Source organism: Aegilops tauschii, chromosome 2 (genome assembly GCF_002575655.3).
Source record: "Aegilops tauschii subsp. strangulata cultivar AL8/78 chromosome 2, Aet v6.0, whole genome shotgun sequence".
Lineage (NCBI taxonomy): Eukaryota > Viridiplantae > Streptophyta > Magnoliopsida > Poales > Poaceae > Aegilops > Aegilops tauschii.
This window is the reverse complement of record NC_053036.3, coordinates 509,514,596-509,527,140: the sequence shown is the minus strand read 5'-3', so window position 1 is coordinate 509,527,140 and position 12,545 is coordinate 509,514,596.

Genomic DNA, 12,545 nt, shown 5'->3' with positions numbered 1-12,545 from the left:
ACAAAGGGTCTCTGTTAGGGAATGGACTTGTGTCTGGAGCGCAGATATAACATTGTTTTGAGCTTGCATATCTTGATCATGAGGTAGTTTGGACGAGATTGCCTTAACAACCAACCCAGTATTACACAGGGACGTGCTTTTGGCACTGTTAGTGGACAGGTACTGACCCATTGCAGCAAGAGCTGACATTGCGGTTATACTTGCCTCGCCACCTTCAGAAGGTGGCGGTTCCACCATTTTTTCCATAGCTTGCTGAAAACTTGAGTTTTTACATTAGTAGTACCAGAACAGAAGATATTAAGGAGGCAGTAAAACCAAACAAAATAGCTTTGGTCTATATACAGAACTTATTCTGGTGAACCCATGTAAAATATTAGTTGTATTTTACTGCAAAGTACATAATAAACCTGGTTCCAAACATATGATCAAGTATCATGGCTAACGTATTGTCTATTTCTTCACACTGTATTGACAGCTAAGGATAAAGAGACAAAGTTTATAATACGGTAAGCATAGTATGACATCATTCATATCACAAAACAACTGAGAACAGATAAACAGGCAATTGTAACGTTGTGTGGGCAAGTCCAGCACGAAACTAGATTACAGATCAAGATCAAAGGAACATCACTCCTCTCTTTTAAACCGTGTAAGGTGCAATGAAACGCTAAGACAATTCTGTATAAAATTGAAAAGAGTAATAGACATTGGCTGCAAACCATGCAGTTCAAGGCACAAGTCAGAGTAAGTAGTAGTTAAAAGGCATGAGGATTAAGGACTTACAATAGCGGCTTTGACTGGTGTAGTCATGCCCTTCGTCTTGCTGGTGTGATAGTCCTTGAAGATTTCTACAACATTTGGTTCAGGTACTTTTTGGTCCTTGCGGGCTTTCCTCTTCATTTGGAACAAGTCAATATAGATATGATAATATGGTACATCGAAAAGAGTGAAACAACAGCTAATTACAAGAGCCTCGCAGTGTGCAGAATAGCTACGAGATCCTGTCGTCTGTTGGAATTTCACTTTCGTATGTTTGGCCTTGTTCTTTGAACAGTCACCTACAACAAGATAGATTTGTGAGGCACATGGATAAATAGGACTTCAACATGTGATCTGATCACATATATATAATGCACCTGATACTTTGGATCAGATCAGTGTTTAACGAGGCCTCTCTAGTCTTCATCCGATATATTTTCCACTTGAGATGTTTGGGCAAGTTCACTGTTATCCTTGCCTTCAAAGTGAGTTTTCCTCAAGTTATACCGATACTGTCGCAGAGCAGACTTGAAAACATTGGTGCAATCTTGTCTGGTTGCATCATCTTGGCTATCCAACTTGAACCTCATCTATTGAAAATTATGGGAGTCTCATTATCAGCAACCTAGAAAGTATGGGACAGAGCAAGACGATATTACTAGTTTCCATACATAACCATACTTATAGATAAATGGTCAAGGAAGGTGTTGAACTGGGTTTCGTCTTTGTCATTCCTGTACTGAATCCATGTTCGGAGGATACATACAAGACACCTAACGGCAACCGATGCCTCTGATACTAACTTGGCTGACTCTGTAGCACCACGTGGCCTTTTTAAACCTGCCTCAAAACGGATCTCCATTCTTCCTCCTCTACATTTAGTTAACTTATCGAGCATTATCCCTGATGTTTGTTTCCTCTTGCGCCTAGGTGCTAGTCCAACAACGAACATAGGAAGTGTTAGTGTATATCAAACTGTGAGACTACATATAAAGAAGCATGCAACTGTAACTTGACTCCAGCAACTACCTTCTTGCTGTTGAAGCCCACAAAGTTCATCTGATCTTGCCAACTCATCTTGTGTCAAGAGTGCTTCAGAAATAGTGTCAGGTGGCAAGGGAGCTTGGGAACGTGCGGCTAGCTGAGTTGACAAACGAGTAACTCATGCAGCGGGTGGTACTATGGAAGGTGTTGCAACAACTAGGGCTGTCTCTGCTTGTTTGGTGGTAGCTATTGGTTTCTGTTTGGCTTGTTCTGCAGCTCGTGTAGCACGGGATACCCCGTTTGTACAATTTTCCGCTGGACTTTGACCTTCTATTGCACCATCAGTACCAGCAGAATCTGCAGGATTACTCCGTTTCCGTTTCCATGTGTCCTTAGTACTAACACCATCCCCTATTATTTTGTGTTCCTTCCTCTTTCTCTGTTCCATGTTCAGTCAAGCCAACAAGAAAAAGGAATAACAATTTAGTTCTTTAGAACAAATTGATGTGTGATACAGACAAACTGAACTTTGATGTTAGACAACCACATGATAGGAGGATGTAATATTTACGAAAAACAGGACGGCGTGAGATAATCAGAACTATGATGTGTAAACTAAGCAGAAGACATTTCACTAAATTAGAAGCAATGCAATGGAAGGTAGACACCATATGAAAGACGCTACAAATATCGCTCTGCCAAGTTAACAGTGTCTCGTCATAACTGGCGTGTAACAAATGTGAAGCAGTAGAAGAAATAAATCAAATGCAAGATGCAAACAACATCACACTACCAAGTTAAAGGTCTCTCATCATTAGTGCCATTGCAAATTCACAGCATTGCATATTCACAGCTTATGATGTGTAAACTAAGGAGAAGGCATTTCAACAAATTAGAAGCAATGAAAGCTAGACACCATATGAAAGATGCAACGAATATCACTCTACCAAGTTAAAATTGTGTCGTCATAAGTGCCATTTCAACAAATTAGAAGTAGTACAAGCTAGAAACGAATGCGAGATGTAACCTATATCACACTCCCAAGTCAAACGTGTCTTATGATAAGTGATTGTTGCAAGTTACACAACAGTGGTACTTTGATGTAAGAACATGGTGTGATAGACAGATATTGTATGTTCTAGAAACAGGAACACGTGTCTTATTCATAATTATAATGTGTAAAGTAAGGAGATGGAATTCAACAAAAATTAGAAGGAATACAAGCTAGACATCATACATAACATGCAACCACATATAACAGTGCCAAGTTAGAGGGAGCACCTATGATGGTGCACTAGGGGAGACGTGCTCATCATCAACACGGCTACGTTGAGTGTCTATGCATGTGTTGTCTTGCAAATCATCTTGGGGGGTTGGAGGAGTAGAATCTGTAGAGGCCCTCCGTTTGGAAGGAGCACCTTTATCCGCTGCCTTGCTAACTTCCTTCTGCTTTATTGATTTTGAATTGTCAAGTAAAACCGACAAGAAAAAGCAATAAAATGCAGTCATCAGAACTCATTCGTGCATGATACTGACAATCACTACTTTGATGTAAGGCAAACACATGATACCAGGATGGAATATGTACGAAAAACAAGACGACATGGCATATTCACAATTGTTTGTGTAAACTAAGCAGAAGCCATTTCAACAAATAAGAAGCAATGCAAGCTAGACACCACATGAAAGATGCAACCAATATGACTCTGACAAGTTAAAAGCGTCCCATCATAAATGGCATTTCAACAAATTAGAAGTAGCGCATGCTATAAATCATATGAAAGATGCAACTAATATCGCACTGCATATACTAAAGGTGTCTCGTCATATTGATTGATGTGGGATACAAAAAAACAATAGTTTTATGTAAGGACATGCTTAATAGACAGATGTACTATGTACTAAAAACAGGAAGGCATGTCACATTAACAGGTATAATGTATAAACTAAGTAGAATAGCACATTCAATTTAACTAGATTGAAAGAATTACAATCTAGACAAAATATGCAACATGCAACCACATATCACGCTGCCAAGTTAGAGCAAGCACCTACGATGCTAGTGTAGGGGAAATGCGGTAATCAACTATAGAGCTACATTCACTATCTTCATCTAGCCTTACCGTTTCTTGAGAATCATGTGGGAAGGCTGACGCTGCATTCTTTAAATGAGGATCTTTTCTCACAGTAGTCCACTGGCCTGACTGCCTCATCATAAGTGATTGATGAGGGATACACAAGAACATAGTTTGATGTAAGAACATGGTTAATAGACAGATGTACTAGTATGTACCAAAACAGGAAGGCATGTCATATTCAAAGGTATAATGTGTAAGCTAAGCAGATGCAATTTAACCAAATTGGAAGCAATACAAGCTAGACATCCGGCTGGAGTGGTGAGCATGATCATCTAGGACCTGAGAGCCTGGTGGGGGGCGGGCTGCTTCGCCACCACAGTGGCTTTTTAGTTGGCTTCCAGGTGATGCCTATCTGTGCTGGGCTTGTCACTGGCTCAACCAGTGCCCTGACTAGCTATTTGTCTTCTGGTGCTCCCGGGATGGTGGTTCATGTAAAAAATATCTTTCCTTATCTTAATAAAGACCGACTTCGGCCTTTCGAATACAAGCTAGACACCATATGCAACATGCAACCACATATGACACCGTGAAGTTAAAGCAACCACCTGGGATGGTGGTTCACGACGAGCGAGATCTTCAACTCCAGAGCTACGTTTACCGTCTCCATCTATTGAACATCCAACCTTTAAAGCGAAAACACGTGTCTTGCTTGCCCGCGAAGCAAGCAGGAGCGACTTCTCTCTTTTCTTTTCTGCTTCTGTCAAGGCAGCAGAGTCTGAAATACCCTTGCATAAAAACACAATAGTGAGAGTATGGGTGAAGTGTGTGCAGAACTATTGCACTATAAAAGTAGCAGATAGCAGGTGGCTAAAAAATAAATGACAGCAGCCATATGATAGTGCTACAACATTGAATGGCAAACAAAATTAGATTCTACTCAGTATCATTTTGTAATATATGAGCAAAGGGATGGCTGGGAAATGCAGGTACTCCTCCAGCACACCACCACATGTGGTCCTATCAAAATAACAGTAGACTAAAAATAAATAGGTCAGTCGATTTTTAATGAATCGTCTGATCTATAAGGAACGGGCAGATGGCCTTCGGCTACCTCCCGCCAGTCGCTATTGACGATCTTTCTCAAACCGCCAATGACCACCAGCCCAGACCCTTACCTCCGCCGCCCCGCCCCCCTTGACCTCACACCACAGCCGTGCTTGGCAGTGCCCCCTGGCCATCCCGTTAATCCCGGTCGACCTCCAGATCGGGCACCAGCAGCTCTAGGCCCCACACACCCCTAAGATAAACACCGAGGCGGTGCTTCCCCGGCGTAATAGGCGGACTAGCGCCTGTTACGCCGGGGAATGATTCCTTTAATTGGGAATATATTGACCAGGAATTGAAATCCAAGGGGCGACGGACCTCTAGCAAGGTGAAATAGTATATGAGGAGAAACCTTGTGCGTTGCGAGTTACTAGGAACATCTAGTATCAAGAAGAAGCGGTCAACTAGTGTCTTCTGTGGGATGAATACTGTGCAAGCAGACACGTAAGATTTGCACGAATAAGGGAAGAGGAGTACCATTTCCGGTTGCCAGTGTTGTGTCCTCCATATGTCGCGGCGATTTTCTTCTTTTTACCGAGGGAACCGATGTTTTGGAGGAGGGTGCAGCCTTGGACGAACCCATGGCCAAATTGTTGACTGTGTTGCCGTGGCCTTATGTCAGTGGAGGGGAAGCAGATCCGAGGCAGCGAAGGACGGCATAGCAGGAACAACTCTGGTGTTGTGGACGGTGGTGAAGTTGGAGCGGCAGCGGTGAGGCGCAGGGCAGCATGGTTGAACTGGGTCGGGTACGGACAACTCGGCTTCAACTACTAGCCATGGAAGGCGTTGCGGTTGAGGTTGTGGTGGACGACGACGTCGGGGTATCGGCTACGGCGTGATGGAGGAGGGCGGCGGTTGATGGGTGGGATGGGCTGGCGGATGGAGGATGTCGGGGTTTCGCGGCTGGTGGAGAGGTAGTTTTGGCGCCCACAGAGTACGAATGGGGAATCGTACCAGGGGGGGAGCTAAGGTAGAACCATGTTTTGGTCTGGGACGCGCTTGTTTTTGGCTCTTTTGAAAAGATGGGACGCGCTTGTTTGAAATTTGAGGAAAGTACATACTTTGCCCCCCTCTTAAATTTCGGACCTACTGCGGGTCGGGGGTATGATGGTAATCCCAGGTGTCCCAAATAGTGGGCGGGAGAGATTTCGGCCGCGCGCATGTGTGCTTAGGCGGCCATTGTGTATGAATGTTTTTTGGAGGCGGTTGCGTGGCGTCTAGATGAAGCTACAAACCTACACCGGTTTAGACCTTTGGACGTCGTGCCGGTAGGTTTCATGGGTCGGAGATAGAAAAGTAATTTCCTTCTACTACCAAACATTGGTCTCACGCGGTTTCGGGCGAGTAGAGGCTCTTTGGGCGCTTTGTTCGAAATTTTGAAACAGAAGCATTCACGTTTAGAGTACTCTTGAACTTTGAGGATTGACCTAAATAGACAACGTTAAATTTGACCTTGTATGTTTGAAAACCTCATTAAATTATCCGCTTCTTTTTGAAATTTTGACACTTGAAAATCCTATAACTATGATTATTTTGGAATGGAGGAGCTAAATTTGAATCTATTTTGTACACGCCTATATATGCTATTATGTACAAAAGCAGAGCAAAGATTGGTGCCCCCATAATTGAGGTCTGATTTGCAAATGCCATGATATGGAATTCAAATAATTGAATGGACTTCATGTTGAATTCAAAAATTTTAAACCACCTTAAGTTGAATTCAAATGTATGCTAGTTCATAGCTAGCTATTTATAATGTTAATTGTGTAACTTCCGTATGTATAATGTGGTTTACACACACAACATGAAATATACTCACGTTTATATTCGATTGCTAAAGCGATGCATTGTCTGGAGTTCAAAATACTAACTATGTGGATCAATTATGTCGAATAATAACATAGACATGCTCAAATTCGATAGAATCTAGATGTCTGGTGGATCAATGACCGTTCCTTACGCGAATTGCAAATATCATGATCCCATCCTAATATTTGGATAAAATTTATATCTTTAATCAATGTGTACATCAGTCTTTTACATGTAGTTTCACTCTCCATCGGTGGTCTCTCACACATGCTCACACACTCTCTCTCCCGAGGTGTCTTTCTCGCAGACATGCTCTCGATATAACCCTCCCTCCCTCTCGTAACCATGTACGACTGTTTTCACTAACCTTTATCACAAGAACTCTTTCTCTCACAAGCATACACACACACAATCCCCATCGACCCTTTCTATATACATAGACCTGCCTACGTGTCTCCTGTACGCACATTATCTTTAGGTCTGTCTCTCACGCATTGTCTCACACCTCTCTTCCTAATCGACTAGTATGATTCTAGCAGAGCACTCTGTAGGATGCCCCTTAAAGTTAGGTTGGATGAATAGTAATATCAGAGATAAGGGGTTACCTTAGTCCGAGGACATAGGGTTACAAATCCCAGACGGCTTTGTTAGTGGACACAGAGTCCTTCATGTTTCTGTCTTTCTCTTGTACGACTAGTCATCCATGGGTCTCCCTAAATGCGTCACGAGCCGACCAATGTGGCGCAGGACGGAACCGAACCAAGGGCCTCACCTCGGCCCACTGGACCTCAGGCGGTGACACACCCTCTGCCCCCAGGTCTCGTTATCCTCTCACACCCACACATACCAACACAGACACCACACAAAAAAATTCTCCTCGTGCCTCTATCCCCTCCCCCCTTGCATATACACACTCAAGGCAATCTCTCGTCGTGACATCATATTCGTCTCTCTCTCTAGACCTCTCTCATTTCTCGTGCTATCTCTCCCATGCCCCCTCCCCCTGCCGGCCCCTCTATCCATGCCTCTCTCGAATACGTAATACACACACATACCTCTCTAGGCCCTGCCAAATACATCAACTACATATTCACACATGTTACATCACGTACGCCATTGATCTAAAAATCCCTCTCTTCACGTTTATTTCGCATACAACATTCCTTTTGAATAAACTGTGGCCAAAAAAATATTTTAGAATTTCTACATATATACAACATTACAAAGTTATATGGAGGAGTATGAACGTTAATTTGCATTGCATGGTGCCCACAATGATATTTATTCCGCAATGTGAATTTTTATATTTGTATACTATATATAAAGTTAGTCATAATAAAGAGCAACGAAGAGCAGTTCTCTCTCCATCGCATACAACCCCTCTACGCCCGTTTCACGTACGCACACAAACTATCTCCAGGTCCTCTAAAAGTACGCCCCCGGCACATTCACGCATGTTTCATCTTTCTCTCGCGATATATACAATGACGATCATTGTATTTGAAGCGAAAGCACGATACGTACATTGGACTTCAGAATCCACTCATTACGGTCACCATTTATGTTTTGTGGTTATTATACAGTCACAGGGCTCACCGTACAACTCTGTATTTGCTCAAGACACGACTAGTTGACCAGTTAAACGCTCCACGTGGCACCTCTAGTGTTGCATCACATTATCTCACTACCATTGGGCCCACCTGTCGGCCTGTATCTACTCTACACTCTTATAAAAAATAGAGTTGGTGATAATGGTGTGCCTGCCATCCTGTAATATAGGCCGTCCGATTTATATCTGATGGATAGGAAGGTAACTATGGCAATTTTGCAAAAAGGTACCCACACACCTCTTCACACTTGCAAATAAGGCCTTCCCTCGTTCATCCTCTTCTCTCATGAGATAAACTAGCAATACAAATGCATCTTGATGTTACGTGCAACGCACGGGCATCTTGCTAGTAAGAATGAAAACAAACGACAAAAAAATATTGGACGGTGGTTCGAAGTCATGACGGCGGGCATAGCGGACAAGGTGGCCTTGTATTGGTATGCTGAGCCATCTGTTTTAACGCACAGGAGATGGTGTGGCTATTATACACACACGCACGCATGCACACGAACTGCATGCACGCAACACTCACACAAACACATGCAGCCACGCACGCATGCAACACTCACACGTACACACGCAGCCACGCATGCACGCAACACTCACACGCACACACGCACGCATGCATGCACACACCACACGACCAACACACACTCTCACGCTCAAGTGCTCAACCTACACGTGCATGCGCACACATCAGGCCCTGACAGACACATACACAACCAGGTGGTTCCCGCGCACGGGTTGGAGTCTTGTCGCGCCTGCGTAAATTTGTGTTTATCTGACCTTTTTCCTATGCGAACTGACAGGTGGGACCCACAAGGAACATGGTCAATTTAACTAGTCAACATGGTGCCACACAGACTATTTGGCCAGTCAACAGAGTGCAATCCGATGCTGAACGGTGAGCAAGTGACCGTATATAGTGACCGTAATGAGCGTATTCTGAAGTCCGGTGACCATATTACGCTTTTCTCTCCGTAGGCCCTCCAAAACTACATCTCTACACGTTCTCGCATGTTACATCTAACAACTATGCAATACAGCACTACTACTACACTCTAACACAATAAATCATATGTGTTTTTAGTTTTACTAGATATCATATTGTTACTTAATTATTCAGTTTGCATACATTAAACTGCCTTTGAAATGTATGGCCAGTATCATCTACCGCGCGGGAAAAATCCCGCCCTTTCCTGTTTAATCAGGTTTGTATCGATGGATCATGCGAAACAGCAAAACTATAGTACTATAGTACTATACAATACAAGTAACAGTTCACTGGGCCACCATGTCGTGTACTCCTCTGTCGTAAGAGTGGAGCGCTCGCTTTCATAAATATTCTAGTCCCTTTCGCCGACATGTGGGACATCAAGCTACCGGGTCCACGTGCCATACCGAAATACAGTGCAGAGCAGCAGGGGTGAAGCACCCCAGTCATGGCGCCGACGTAGTAATGAGCAATGAGGCGTCAAATCACAAAGCTCCACCTTGCCCGCAGTTAATTTGGAGGGACGAAGTAATAATGAAAAAAAGTTGGAGGGATGAAGCAACCATCATTTCACTCGTTGCTAAATCCGCTTATCCCTCATCTTCTTCAATTTAACCACGTGTTGCTTCTGCCGTTGTTCTACCTCATGTGGGACGTGGATCGGCTTGGTAAAGCACTGACACGTGTGTCGGTGTGAAAACTGGCCGATCTCGGGTAGGGGGTCCCGAACTATGCGTCTGAGGATCGAAGGTAACAGGAGACAAGGGACACGATGTTTACCCAGGTTCGGGCCCTCTTAATGGAGGTAATACCCTACTTCCTGCTTGATTGGCTCTGATGAGTATAGGGGTTACAAGAGTTGATCTACCTCGAGATCGTAATGGCTAAACCCTAGACGTCTAGTCTGTATGATTATGATTGCCTCTATGGACTAAACCCTCCAGTTTATAGACACCGGAGGGGCCTAGGGTTGTACAGGGTCGGTTTACAAAGAAAGGAAACTACACATTCGGACGCCAAGCTTGCCATCCACGCAAAGGAGAGTCCCATCCGGACACGGGGGAAGGCTTTCTATCTTGTATCTTCACGGCCCATCAGTCCGGCTCATATCACACAGCCCGGATGCCTAGGGACCCCATAATCCAGGACTCCCTCAGTAGCCCCTGAACCAGGCTTAAATGACGATGTGTCCGGCGCGCAGATTGTCTTCGGCATTGCAAGGCGGGTTCCTCCTCCAAATACTCCAAAGCAGTTTTATGAACAACGGAACTGTATCTGGCTCTGTATAATAGTTACAACCCCCAACCACAAGGGCAAAACACTTAAACAAAATAAGTTATGTCCACTGACAGCTTTTTCGGCGAGACGTTACGTCTGGCCTTATCACTATTTTGAACCGTTTTTTGGCCTCCCGCTTCGCGTTTTGAGGCGCGACCTCCTTTGGCACGTCTTGTTAAAGCAGAGATCGTGTCCCCTTATTGCGGGATTCTTATCAATACGGATTTGGGTAATCCAACCGTGCCGTTCGCACGAACCCTTGGGAATAGGCGAGTTTTAAGGCTTGTGAGGGGGCGCTTGATATTCACTGCCTTTATAAGAGGATAAGGACCCATATTTTTACCCCACGCCTTCTTCTTCCTCGGCCTTCCCATCCTCGAGCTCCAGTGCCCAATTTTTGATCTTTTCCATTGCCACCAAACACTCGAGCCATGTCCGGTTCCGGATCTCAAGGCAAGTGGGTGGCCTCCTCCGTGACGGAGAAGGACATCAAAGAGCTCCGGGAGGCGGGGTACCTGAGTGCGGACATCGCGCACAGGATCTCTACCAAGAAGCAGGTCATCCCCATCCCGGAGCCCGACGAAAGGGTGGTATTTATCCCCCACTTCCTCCGCGGACTAGGATTTCCACTTCACCCTTTCGTCCGCGGCCTTATGTTCTACTACGGGCTAGATTTCCACGATCTAGCTCCAAACTCCTTCCTCCATATCTCGGAGTTTATCGTCATGTGCGAGGTGCTCCTCCGCATTCCCACCACTTCGGCTTATGGCTCAAGGTCTTCAACGTGAAGCCGAAGGTGGTTGACGGGCAGCACGCAGACTGCGGAGGCGCCAAAGTAAGCAAGCTCGCCAACGTCACCTGGCCCAAGGGGGCCTTCGTGGAAACCGTCAAGATATGGCAACAGGAGTGGTTCTATATCACCGAACCCCGCGGCGCCAACTGGGCGGCCACTCCTGAGTTTAGATCCGGACCCCCGACGCGGCTCGTGTCGTGGATCAACAAGGGTCTGGACTGGGGGTCGTCCGACGAGGTGTTGATGCTGCAGAAGCGCATCAAAAACATGATAGAAAAGAACACCAGCCTCACTGACATGATCCAAGTGATGCTATTCCGTCGGACCCTTCCCTGCCAACGCCGGGCTCTCCACATGTGGGAGTTCAATCCGGAAGGGCCGCGGACCCTGCAGCGATTCTTCGGCACGACGCACGAAGCAATTTGGAAGCTACTTTTCAAGGCCCAGAAGTCGTGGCCAGAGACGACCGACAACATCGGCCTCGACTGCACTCACCCGGCCACCCCGGTAAGTACTTTGATATCCGAACATAACTTAGTTCGCAACTCAAAGCGGCATGCTGAGAATTCCATTCTTTGATCAGGGCTGGACAAAGAAGGCGGAGTGGATCAAGTGTCCGGCTCCGCTACCCGAAAACCCAGTTGATCCTCTGCTAACGAGGATGCTGGTCCCGGCGCCATACCAGGTGCCGAAGAAAAAGGTCAAGAAGAAGGGCAAGGAGGCCAAAAGTGGCCTCCGCCGTAAAGGTACTTCGGACGTTGTGTCCAGAGATACCGAAGCTCCCTCCTCCCATGAGGGAGATGAAGACGAAGACGAGGAGGAGGAAGAGAGCAATTATCCCCTCAAGGAGAAGAAGAAAAGAGGGCGGCCTCCACTGACCTAGAGGCGGAGGCGTCCAAAAGGGGGAACATATCCCTCTCGGATGGCTTGGACTCGGATGCCGAAGCCATCCTCCAGTGGCGCCCCAGGGCGAAGCCCCTGGCCGAATCGCAAGTATTCAAAGATACTATACATATATCCGGCCTTTTACAAATTGCAGGATAACATATCATTTATGTATTTCAGTCCGGCCCGTGATCTCCCCCAACAATCATTGTCTTTGGGAACTCTTTGGTGCCGGAGATGATGGAGAGCGAA